Below are 12909 nucleotides of genomic sequence, written 5' to 3' on the forward strand. Positions count from 1 at the left end.
AGTAGAAGATACACTGGGAACAAAAAGAGCAAGTAGCACTTTAAATACCCCTCCAAAGTACACACAAGTACAAAAGTATATATAAAAATACTAAATATTAGTTATTATGACAATAAAAGTGTATTAAAAAATATGAAAAATGAGCTTGCATATTGATTCTACCACATAAAGCCACCATGGAGTTACATGGTAAATGATCAAGATATGGCTATATCTGTGTATATGCGTTTTGTGGAAGTACTGCTTCTTCTGGACCACCTAGCTCTCGAGGGACCACAGAGATTGTTTCTAAAGGTAGAAGAGCATATCAGTGTGATTCATAAAATAATGTGATTATATTTATTCACAAAAAATCATCATGAAAACTTCACTGAAAAGACAGAACGTACACACAAATACAAATGTATACATATAAATACAAAATATTTTATTAGTTATTTGAATATAAAAGTGTATTAAAGTATATTAAAACATACAACATATGAAAAAATTTCATATTGATTCTACCATACATACCCACCATGGAGTTGCATGGTATATGATCAAGATGATCACTTACAGCTGTAACTCTTCCTTGCAGAGAGATAAGGTTATGCCTCCCATTTTATTTTTCGCTCATTTTGACTCTGGACACTACATGGTATTGTTTGTCTTTGATGATCTTCTAGACAGCAGGTACATTTTCCAGCTGTATTTAATTAGCTCAGCAACCTAGGCTGACATATATTTTCCTTTTTGAACCCTTTAAATCCCTTGTACCAGGTGTCTTAAGCTATCTTGTTAAATTTGACATTGCCCAGTTTTTTAGCATATGAATTGTATGCATTTTTTCATTTTATTTTTAGTATACTCCCTGTAGTGCCCTCTCTGGGGCTGGTCACTCTCCCACGGGATGGTAAGACTCGGCCACATATGTGCGTTTGCCCTCGCACTTTCACAAACAGGTCAAGATAACCTCTGAAAAGGTATAAATATATATATATATATATATATATATATATATATATATATATATATACAGTGGTGTGAAAAAGTGTTTGCCCCCTTCCTCATTTCCTGTTCCTTTGCATGTTTGTCACACTTAAGTGTTTCGGAACATCAAACCAATTTAAACAATAGTCAAGGACAACACAAGTAAACACAAAATGCAATTTGTAAATGAAGGTGTTTATTATTAAAGGTGAAAAAAAATCCAAACCATCATGGCCCTGTGTGAAAAAGTGATTGCCCCCTAAACCTAATAACTGGTTGGGCCACCCTTAGCAGCAACAACTGCAACCAAGCGTTTGCGATAACGTGCAATGAGGCTTTTACAGCGTCCTGGAGGAATTTTGGCCCACTCATCTTTGCAGAATTGTCCTAATTCAGTTACATTAGAGGGTTTTCGAGCATGAACGGCCTTTTTAAGGTCATACCACAACATCTCAATAGGATTCAGGTCAGTACTTTGGCTAGGCCACTCCAAAGTCTTCATTTTGTTTTTCTTCAGCCATTCGGTGGTGGACTTGCTGGTGTGTTTAGGATCATTGTCCTGCTGCAGAACCCAAGTTCGTTTCAGCTTGAGTACACGAACAGATGGTCGGACATTCTCCTTCAGGATCTCTTGGTAGACAGCAGAATTCATAGTTCCTTTTATCACGGCAAGTCTTCCAGGTCCTGAAGCAGCAAAACAGCCCCAGACCATCACACTACCACCACCATATTTTACTGTTGGTATAATGTTCTTTTTATGAAATGCAGTGTTCCTTCTACGCCAGATATACTTGGACACACACCTTCCAAAGAGTTCCACTTTTCTCTCATCGGTCCACAGAATGTTGTCCCAAAAGTCTTGGGGATCATCAAGATGTGTTGTGGAGAAATTGAGACGAGCTTTGATGTTCTTTTTGCTCAGCAGTGGTTTTCTCCTTGGAACTCTGCCATGCAGGCCATTTTTGCCCAGCCTTTTCCTGATGGTGGAGGCATGAACGCTGACCTTAACTGAGGCAAGTGAGGCCTGCAGTTCCTTGGACGTTGTTGTGGGGTCTTTTGTGACCTCTTGGATGAGTCGTCGCTGCGCTCTTGGGGTAATTTTGGGCGGCCGGCCACTCCTGGGAAGGTTCACCACTGTTCCATGTCTTCACCATTTGTGGATAATGGCTCTCACTGTGGTTCGCTGGATTCCCAAAGCTTTGGAAATGGCTTTATAACCCTTTCCAGACTGATAGATCTCAATTACTTTATTTCTCAATTGTTCCTAAATTTCTTTGGGTCTCGGCATGATGTGTAGCTTTTAAGGATCTTCTGGTGGACCTTACTGTGTCAAGCAGCTCCTATTTAAGTGATGCCTTGATTGTGAACAGGTGTGGCAATAATCAGGCCTGGGTGTGGCTAGAGAAATTGAACTCAGGTGTGGACAACCACAGTTATAGTATGTTTTAACAAGGGGGGCAATCACTTTTTCACACAGGGCCATGATGGTTTGGATTTTTTTTCACCTTTAATAATAAACACCTTCATTTACAAATTGCATTTTGTGTTTACTTGTGTTGTCCTTGACTATTGTTTAAATTGGTTTGATGTTCCGAAACACTTAAGTGTGACAAACATGCAAAGGAACAGGAAATGAGGAAGGGGGCAAACACTTTTTCACACCACTGTATATATATATATATATATATATATATATATATATATATATGTGTGTGTGTGTAAACATGTGTGTGCTTTTTCTTCTCTTCTCTTTCCTTCTGAATCTCGATCTCTGAGGGATAGTATTGTTGTATTGATATATAAAGTATTCCGTTTTATCTTTTCAGTGAGGTTTTCATAATGATTTTTTGTGAATAAATATGATTACATTATGTTATGAATCACACTGATATGCTCTTCTACCTCTAGAAACAATCTCGATCATTTACCATGCAACTCCATGGTGGCTATATTTGGTTGAATCAATATGCAAGCTCATTTTTCATATGTATTTTCATACACATTTATTTTCAAATAACTAATAAAATATTTTGTATTTTTATATATACCTTTGTACTTGTGTGTACTTTGGAGGGGTATTTAAAGTCCTACTTGCTCTTTTTATTCCCAATATATTTGAAACAAGGATGATACCTTCCAACTGTACACGACATTGATCTATACCTTCCCCTACACACATTCAATTATTCTTTGCTGGCAGTAGAAGATACAACTGCTCCGGGGCCGTAGAGTATGTGGTCTCAGCCATGACTAATACTTCAACTTAATTACAAGTTGTCTTGCTCACAAAACCCATTCTGTACAGTATAAAGCAGCATGTGTTATAGCTACTTTTTTAGCTGTTTCCTTCTTCACTAGACTAAAAATATAGAGAAGGAGAAAGTTTACCTTAATCACTTTAGTACCAGCCTGTAATACCCTTTAATTGCCAGGCCTTTTTTCAGTTTTCAGTGCTGAAATAGTTTGCCTGACAAACTATGCCTAAATTAATTTTATATCATTTTTTTTTTTTTTTTTTGAGAAATAGAGCTTTCTTTTGGTGGTATTTAATATGCATTGAGTATTTTTTATTTTATTTTACTACATGAAGGAAAAATGTAATAAAATTAAATAATAAAAAAAAAAAGTTTCCTTAATTTTTTTCATGAATTGTGGCAAATTCCAGGACAGTGTGAAAACCCCCAAAATGATTCCTTAATGGAAATGAAGAAACTTGCTGGTGTTGAAGTGGAAACCTGGAGCTAGGTAATAGTGCATGAAATGTACAGGTCATACACAAAAGGGAGGAGAGGGTGAAAGGGTTAATATACAGACCAAATACAGTGAGGGGATGGAGTTGAAGGGGTTAATGTTCAAATATGCAGGATAAGGGAGGTGAAGGGTTTAATATATAGGTCACTGCAGAGTCATGAATCTGAGATATACAGGAGGGGGTAAAAGGGTTAAAAAAAATCTACAATCTCAAATATCTGCTGTAGTCGCTTATCTGGAACTGTTGAATGAATGAGTAGTTTATTCACAAGTTCCTCCTTTTTCCCTTTCCTCCATTGTAAGAGGAAAGGGCGGGCTCACCATTGTAAACACTACAGTATTTACATTCGTGATCACAACTTAAGGACTATATGAAATGATTAATTTTTTTTAAGTTCAGCCAGTTGTTTGAATGAAAAAAAAAATGAGTCGATTCACCCATCCACACATTCAATGTGCATTCTCCATCCACACATTCAATGTGCATTCTCCATCCACACATTCCCACTGTGCTATTGTATTCTGATGGCAGGGAGCCTTCCCTGCCATCAGAATGCAATGATCAGTGTTGCCGGCTATAGCCGGTGGCGGCACTGATCATTCGGCACAAACCCAACAGGCTGGTTGTACACAATGGATAGATAGATTTCAGTACTACCAGCTCCTCCATACATGGATCGTAATTTGTCCATTCCCTGCTGGACTGGCTGATATTTGATCCATGTATGGCCGGCTTTAATGCACTCCAGAATCTTGTGAGTTTCATCTATGAACTGCTCCCATGGTCTCATTCTGAGCTTATCCAATGCGACACACACCATATCCTTATTTCAGTTCACATAGACTCTATTGCTGCTTAAATCCTTTGTATGTAAGAGCCCTGTCACACTGAGCTGTCGCAGGCATCTGCAGTAAAACACGGCTATTTTTAGTGGTGCTTTACCGTAGTTTTTGTGTCGCTATTCGGCCGCTAGCGGGGTGAAAAAGGGACAAAACAGCCTGCAAAGCACTGCTACAGCGGCGCTTTGCCGGCTGTTCAATGGCGCTGCCCATTGATTTCATTGGGCAGGGGCGCTTTAGGAGCGGTGAGTTCCCCGCTCCTAATGCGCTTCAAAGAAGCTGCTAGCAGGACTTTTTCTGATGCCCTGCCAGCACACCGCTCCAATCTGAAAGCACACTGAATAGAGCCGCTGTTTCAAGACGCTTTGCAGACACTATTTTTAGCGCTATAGCGCCTGCAAAGCACCTCAGTGTGAAAGGGGTCTAAAAGAAAGGATGGAAGCCTTCAGCTCCAAAAAAACTTTTTTTATTTTAGGATAGGATTGGAATAAGGGTTGAAGACCCCCTTATGTCCATACCAGATTCAATTAGAGAGAGAGAAGATTATGATTTTTCTCAAAAAAAGCAGTAATCAACCTCACAGAGTTAAGATTTAGCCCTCTTTTTCTCTCTAAATAATAAATCATGTATGTTGTTAGGCCTGTTATAGGCTTTCTCAAGTGTAGTCTTAGCCCTTGTACACACGGTCGGATATTCCCATGGACAATTACTGATAGGACCGTGTTGTCGGATAATCTGACCGCGTGTGGGCTCCATCGGACTGTTTCCGTTGGAGTATCCGACGGACCAAGTTTTCCAGCTGGGCTATAAAATTTTCTGACAACATGATCCGATCGCACTTTGTCCGATTGTGTGTAGAGAATTCCGATCGGACAAAGTGCCAGGCATGCTCAGATCAAATTCCTAGACCAAAGCTATTGGCTACTAGCCTGAACGTAGTCCGATCGTAACGAAATTACGTCATCACGTTCTGAACGATCAGATTTTCCGACAACTTTGTCTGTTGGACAAAATCCGTTGGACAAAATCCAACGGATTTGGTTGTCAGAATGTCCGACCGTGTGTACAAGGGCTTAGAGCATCCTCTCTGTAATAATTAATAGATTGTAAACTCTTATGAGCAGGACCTTCTTAACCCTCTTGTATTTTATTGTATTGTAACTGTACTGTCTCCCTTTATATTGTAAAGCACTGTGCAAACTGTTGCCACTATATAAATGCTGTATACAGTACCTTGAAAAAGTATTCATACCCCTTGACATTTCCACATTTTGTCATGTTACAACCAAAAACGTAAATGCTTTTTATTGGGATTTATGTGATAAACCAACAAAAAAGTGGCACATAATTGTGAAGTGGAAGGAAAATGATAAATGGTTTTAATTTTTTTTTTACAAATAAATATGTGAAAAGTGTGGCGTGCCTTTGTATTCAGCCCCCTTTACTCTGATACCCCTAACTAAAATCTAGTGCAACCAATTAACTTCAGAAGTTGCCTAATTAGTAAATAGAGTCCACCTGTGTGTAATTTAATCTCAGTATAAATGCAGCTGTCCTGTGAAGCCCTCAGAGGGTTGTTAGAGAACCTTAGTGAACAAAAAGAAGGCCAAAGAAGAAGGCCAAAGAACACACCAGACAGGTCAGGAATAATGTTGTGGAGAAGTTTAAAGCAGGGTTCAGTTATAAAAAATATCTCAAGCTTTGAACATCTCTGAACAGCGCTGTTCAATCCATCATCTGAAAATAGAAAGCGTATGGTACAACTGCAAACCTACCAAGACATGGCCGTCCACCTAAACTGACAGGTTGGGCAAGTAGAACATTAATCAGAGAAGCAGCCAAGAGGCCCATGGTAACTCTGGAGGAGCTGCAGAGATCCACAGTTCAGGTGGAAGGATCTGTCCATGGGACAACTATGATGCTGCGTACACACAATCGGAATTTTGGATGGAAAAAGCTCTGATGGTTTTCCAGACGGAATTACGATGGGATTTCGCTCAAGCTGTCTTGCGTACACACGGTCACACCAAATTCCGACCGGCAAGAGCATGGTGACGTACAACACATACGACGGGACTAGAAGAAGGAAGTTCAATAGCCAGTAGCCAATAGCTTCCGTCTTGTAGTTGAATCTGAGCATGGGTGAGTTTATGCACGTCGGAATTGCATACACACGAACGGATTTTCGGATAGGAACTTTTTCTGACCGAACAATTGAGAACATGCTCTCAATCTTTTGTTGGCCGAAATTCAGCCAGCAAAAGTCAGATGGAACATACACACGATCACATTTTCCGACCAAAAGCTCTCATCTGTCTTTTGCTGTCCGAATTTCTGATCGTGTGTACGCGGCATTAGTCGTGCACTCCACAAATCTGGCCTTTATGCAAATTTGCAGTTTGTGAGAATCCATGTGAGAATCCATGTGTGGAACACAGAAAATATGTGGAAAAAGGTGCTCTGGTCAGATGAGATCAAAATTGAACTTTTTGGCCTAAAAGCAAAATGCTACGTGTGGTGGAAAACAGCACAACACCATGAACACATCATCCCCACTGTGAAACATGGTGGTGGCAGCATCATATTATGGAGATGCTTTTCTTCAGCAGGGACAGGGAAGCTGGTCAGAGTTAATGGAAAGATGGATGGAACCAAATACAGGGCAATTTTAGAAGAAAACCTGTTATGCCGCGGACTTAGTTCGGCGGACAATCCGCCGATATTTCCAGCGGAGGTCTACCGGACTTTTCAAATGAACGGACTTGCCCACACATGGAGTAAAGTCCGTTCATTTTGAACGTGACTCCAGGTAGACGGGACTAGCGAAGGAAGTCAATGTCGCTGCCTCCATCGCGGAGATTGACACCTTGCTAGCCCCATCGCCTGGTATGGATTGAAAGGGGAACACCTACGGTAGAAAAAAACACATGGGTCCCCCCAAAGTCCATACCAGACCCTTATCCGAGCACACAGCCTGGCCGGTCAGGAAAGGGGGTGGGGACAAGCGCACGCCCCCTCACCCCAAAGTCTTCTTTCTTCTTCCTTCTTTCTTCTTTCTTCCCTTTAAATCCATACCAGGCGACGGGGCTAGCAAGGTGTCAATCTCGCCGATAGAGGTGGTAACATTCCTTCGCTAATCCCATCTATCTGGAGTCACGATAAAAATTAACGGACTTTACTCTGTGTGTGTGCAAGTCCGGACTAGCACAAAGACGGGTCGGCGGACAATTTTGAGTCAAGACTTCTTTCTAAGTCCGCCGGACTTTTGGGAAGAAAAAGTCTGCCGGAGCCCACATACGGGCAAATTGTAGTCAGCCGGATAGTCTGATCGTGTGTACGCGATTTTATGTTATCTTCAGACCTAAAATGATTTTTTAAACGTGTGCAAAAATTGCAAAAATGGGGGGGGGGGGGGCAGCAAAAAGGTTAATTTGTTAGCCAAATAGTCCATCTAAATGTACTAATCCATATAACACGAGCATCTCCAGACAGAGCTACTGTCCAAGGAGGACCCTTTGCTCTTCCATAGAGGAGCCATCCTACGACAGGAAGTGTGTTACTGGCCAGATCACCAGGTGAAATAAAAGACAAAATGCCTAAAAAAAAGGACAATACATTGAAAGATTGGTAAGCTGTAATATATTCAATTTTTGTTTTCAGGTTTTTATACTAATTTAACACAAGAGAGAACCCCATAACTCATACCTCCCAAATTTTTGAGATGGGAACAGGGGACACCAATTAGCAAAAGTAAGTAGGTATAGGACCCACACCCTACCACGCCCCCTTAACCGGTTCCCGACCAGCGCACGCCAATGTACGTCGGCAGAATGGCACGGGCAGGCATATTGGCGTACAGGTACGTCCAATCTTCAATTCCGCCCTGCCATCGCGAGCGTACCACCGCCGGCGTGCTCGCGTGCCGGTCGGGACCCCGGTGAGTCCGGTCGCGGGTCCCGCAGACTCGATCGCTGCGGGCATACCCGCGATCGTCTCACGGGACGGCTGAATGGAGAAATGCCGTTGTAAACAGCATTTCTCCATTCTGCCTAGCAACTAGTGACGCTGATCTCTGCTCCATGTGATTGGAGCAGAGATCAGTGTTCACAAAATGAAAGCCCAGCCCCCCACAGTTAGTAACACACCCCTAGGAACACTTAACCCCTACACTGCCACCCACTGGTTAACCCCTTCACAACCAGTGTCATTTAAACAGGAATCACTGCATTTATATAGCAGTGATTGCTGTATAAATGACAATGGTCCCAAAAATGTGTCAAAAATGTCCGATGTGTCCGCCATAATGTCGCAGTCACAATAAAAATCACTGATCGCCGCCATTACTAGTAAAAAAAAATAATAAAAAAATATTAATAAAAATGCCATAAAACTATCCCTATTTTGTAAACGCTATAACTTTTGCGCAAACCAATTAATAATCGCTTATTGCGATTTTTTTTACCAAAAATATGTAGAAGAATATATATCGGCCTAAACTGAGGGAAAAAAATGTTTTTTTTAAATATATTTTTGGGGAATATTTATTGTAACAAAAAGTAAAAAATGCGTTTTTTTCAAAATCGTCGCTCTATTTTTGTTTATAGCGCAAAAAATAAAAACCGCAGGGGTGATCAAATACCACCAAAAGAAAGCTCTATTTATGGGGAAAAAAAGGACATCAATTTTGTTTGTGAGCCACGTTGCACGACCGTGCAATTGTCAGTTAAAGCGACGCAGTGCCGAATCGCAAAAAGTGGTCTGGTCTTTGACCAGCAAAATGGTCCTGTCTGTAAGTGGTTAAAGGAGAATTTTAAGAAAAAAATGTTGCGTTAAACCCACAAGTGCTTTTTTTTACCGATAATATTACTTTATACTGGCTTTGGAAATTTACACATGCAGCAATTTAGAAATTGGATGGAAGGTTTAGCACTGGGAAATACTGGGAGATAAAATGTGCATTTTTATATAGAACAGTGATGGCGAACCTTGGCACCCCTGATGTTTTGGAACTACATTTCCCATGATGCTCATGCACTCTGCAGTGTAGTTGAGCATCATGGGAAATGTAGTTCCAAAACATCTGGAGTGCCAAGGTTCGCTATCACTGATATAGAACTACATAGATCAGACCAAAATGAGGCACAAATGAGGAGGAAAGAGGGACTTTGTTCCTAATCAGGGACAGACCCTCGAAATCAGGGACAGTTGGCTTTTTTAGTTTATTCCAATTATTTGAATAGCGCTTATTTAAAAAGCATATCAAGGTATTTTTGGGGGTTTTGAGCAGCATTATGAACACTAAACAACTATCATTCTGATTTATAACAGAGGCTCTGTGTGTTCTGTACACAGTTTTTATTTCTTTCGTTGGACTACACACTGAGGAATAAAAAAAAAAAGTTCATATATTTGATGGTTTACAAAATATAACATTGTCGGGGTATGTATTTTTTTTACCTAGTTCCTCGGTAAACTATGCTGTGCTGGAGATAGCCAGGAATCACGCTCTGTATATCATATTGGTGTAAAATGTTTCCTGAGATAATTCAGCAAAGCACTGATCTTATCAGATAATTGTTTCCGCTTTTCTATGATTTGTAATGATGGTATCACAATCAAAGCCTTTTATAAAAATAAACAAAGATCAAGATGAACAAAATGAGTTATCTTTCTGTAAGCCACTTCATTATTATTTGTGCTTTTGCCATTTTCTAAGACTCACTCCTTTGTAAAACCTTGAAGGTCTTCAAGGTCACATTGTAATTCTTATACATGAACATTTTGATAAAGGGTAAGTGCCCTATGCCCTTCATCCCAGCTGACCTACTTGCAGACCTCCTTGTATTATTACTGCATTTGAGAGGTTGTATATTTGTCTTTTGCAAATCGATTTTATTATATTTTGAGAGGCTGTATATTCAACTGTGAAAATAACAGACTAACATTTAAACCTAACACAAAAGTTCAGGCACTAATCTGCAGTAGGGATGAGCTTCGTGTTCAAGTCGAACATACGTTCGACTCGAACATCGGCTGTTCGCCCGTTCGGCGAATTCCGAATGTTATGGACCGTTCGCGCCAAATTCGTGTGGCGCTCACGGCCCACAATGCACTGCATCATCGCAGTGCATTGCTGGCTCATGATTGGCCAAGCATGCACTGTGACCCCGCATGCTTGGCCAATCACAGCGCCAGCAGCGAGGAGAGACATGATTGGCCACAGGCAGGATGCCTGTGGCCAATCATAGCTCAGGCTGTGTAGTACACGCCCAACACTATATAAGGCCGCCAGCGCGGCGGCCTAGTGTAGTGTGTTGGTGTCTGAAGCAGTTAGTGGGTGTACTGTGTACCTTCAACACAGTACACACCGATCGTTATCGGCCGATTTTCGATCTTGCTCTTCTGTAGTGGTTGTTGTCTGTGTGCCCTGACCGCAGTATACACCGCTATATTCACCTCACCTATATAGCTAGTGATCTATCTTTTATAATAGAGCTTGCAGTCAGTAGTGTTAGGAGCTTGTGCGTGCTGTCTGCGTGCTCTGTACCCAGTACATACCGCTATATCCACCTACATAGCTCTTCTCTATTTGAGCCCACTTGCCATCTGCAGGAGTTATTGGAAGTTGTGTGTGCCTCCAGCACAGCACAGTATACATCTTTATATACCCCTTTAACTCTGGTGTTCTATAATAAAGGCATCTGCAGGAGTTAGTGGGTTTTTTGTGCCTCCAGCACAATATACACCTGTATCTACCCTTTATTGCTGTTCTCTAATAGAGCAATCTGCAGGGCCTAGTGGGTGTTGTGTGACTCAATTACAGTATACCCCTTTATCTCTGGTGTTCTATAATAAAGGCATCTGCAGGAGTTAGTGGGTGTTGTGTGACTCCAGCACAATATACACCTGTATCTACCGTTTATTGCTGTTCTCTAATAGAGCCATCTGCAGGGCTTAGTGGGTGTTGTGTGACTCCATTACACTGCTGTTTTACCCAACTCCCTTCAGGCCATTACCATGTCTGGAAGGCCAGCAAGGAGAGGCAGACAGGCGCGAGCCGATAAAAGAGGGCAAGCAGGCTCTGTTTCTAGAGACAACAGTGCTGGTCGTGGACGCGGTGCATTGTCATCAGCACGTGGCCATGGGACACGCTTGTCCTTCTTTTCGGCAGCTGGACATGTTGAACCGCAACATGCCAACGACTTGGTAGAGTGGATGACCAAGCCCTCTTCATCCTCCTCATCCTCTCTCACCCAGTCTCAGGGTACTAGCAAAGCAGCTGCCAACGCATCGTCTTCCCTTATCTCAATGTCATCATCAGTGACTCCTTCCCTAGACCCACCACGTCCTCCTGAGGAGTCTCCTGAACTCTTTGAGCACAGTGTTGGGTACATGCTCCAGGAGGATGCCCAGTGTTTTGTAGGCTCTGATGATGACACTCAGCTAGAGGAAGGCAGTAGCGTGAGCGCAGAGAGAGGGGATGCTCAAGGACAGCAATCTGGCAGTCATGTTCCACAAGCTGCAGCATACTGCCAGGTTTGCTACAGCGATGAAGAGGGAGGGGATGATGAGGGCACTGACTCCACGTGGGTGCCTGGTAGGAGAGAGGAGGAGGAGGAGGAGGAGGAGGCACATGTCCAACGAGGAAGGATGCCCTCCGGGGGCCAGCTTAGGGGCAGCACACCGACTGAATCACACCGCAGAGCTCCGCCTGTGCAGGGCGCTGCCTCTGCGCGTTATTCTAAAAGTTCTTTGGTGTAGGCCTTTTTTGAGACGAGTGCATCAGATCGCACCGCTGCTATTTGCAACATATGTCTCAAGGGTATCTCGCGTGGCCAAAACATCAGCTGCTTGGGCACCACATGCTTGACCAGACATATGTTGACCTGCCATGCAGCTCGTTGGCAAGCGTACCTCAAAGACCCACACCAAAGAACAAAGCGGACCTCTCCTTGCTCCTCATCAGCTGGCATCTCCAACCCCACTAGACCTTCAGTCCTCTCTGAAACCTGCTCTGAGAGGAATGAAGGTGTACAATTAGGTGTGTCACAGCCAAGTGCTTCCGGGCACTCTGCTAGCAGTACACCCACGTCCGATTATAGCAGGCAAATGTCCCTGCACCAGCTGCTGGACCGGCGAAAGAAGTTCACTCCCAGCCATCCACATGCCCAGCGGTTGAATGCTAGCTTGGCTAAATTGCTAGCACTTCAACTGCTGCCTTTTCAGTTGGTAGACTCGGCCCCCTTCCGTGAGTTTGTACAATGTGCGGTTCCTCAGTGGCAGGTCCCCAAACGCCACTTTTTCTCACGGAAGGCGATTCCGGCTCTCTACCGGCATGTGGAAGGC

The 12909-nt window shown here is 42.5% G+C and overlaps 1 protein-coding gene across 4 annotated transcripts in view; it reads left to right on the forward strand.

The window, feature by feature from the left end:
- FHIP1A (FHF complex subunit HOOK interacting protein 1A) overlaps positions 1–12909 on the forward strand; it is a 362353-nt gene that overhangs the window by 144208 nt on the left and 205236 nt on the right. The window contains exon 1 of one of the 4 annotated variants that reach the window (XM_077477032.1): positions 3639–3717. The exons of the other annotated variants lie outside the window; for them this stretch is intronic. The gene's annotated coding sequence lies outside the window, so the exon portion shown is untranslated. Of the gene's footprint in view, positions 1–3638; positions 3718–12909 lie in introns of those variants that run through there. 4 annotated transcript variants of the gene reach the window in all.

The sequence above is a fragment of the Lithobates pipiens genome, unplaced genomic scaffold, assembly GCF_037356315.1.
Source record: "Lithobates pipiens isolate NorthernLeopardFrog02 unplaced genomic scaffold, aLitPip1_a1.2 Scaffold_13, whole genome shotgun sequence".
NCBI lineage: Eukaryota > Metazoa > Chordata > Amphibia > Anura > Ranidae > Lithobates > Lithobates pipiens.